This window comes from Notothenia coriiceps, unplaced genomic scaffold (genome assembly GCF_000735185.1).
Source record: "Notothenia coriiceps isolate Sejong01 unplaced genomic scaffold, NC01 NC01_scaffold00008664, whole genome shotgun sequence".
Lineage (NCBI taxonomy): Eukaryota > Metazoa > Chordata > Actinopteri > Perciformes > Nototheniidae > Notothenia > Notothenia coriiceps.
Window position 1 is genome coordinate 4,461 of NW_011341365.1, and position 435 is coordinate 4,895.

The following is a 435-nucleotide window of genomic DNA, read 5'->3' on the forward strand; positions in this document are numbered from 1 at the left end:
AATATAATATATATAATTAATAAAAGTACAAAATAAAAAATGTGACAATAGAAATAATATACAATTTAATTTTTTTTTAAATCAAGAAAATGACAATAGTTAAATAGTTGCAGTAAAAAAGTCTGAAAAAACGATAATGATGTGTTAGTACTTATAACACTACTAATGAATGCCCAGTGTAATGCAGCAGTGATGTATTGCACTGTTGAATATTAAAACATATAAAGATATATATAGATAATATATCTATATATCTATACGTATCTATATATAGACACACAGCGCAGCGGCGAGATATTCTACTGTAATCTCAAATTCTCCACACAAGATTAAAGGTTGTTTTTTTCTTTTTTCGATGTGTTTGGCGGCGGAAGCTTATCCCCGGATTACACACTCGAATGTTTGTATTCCCGACACGATGCATCACTTTCTGCA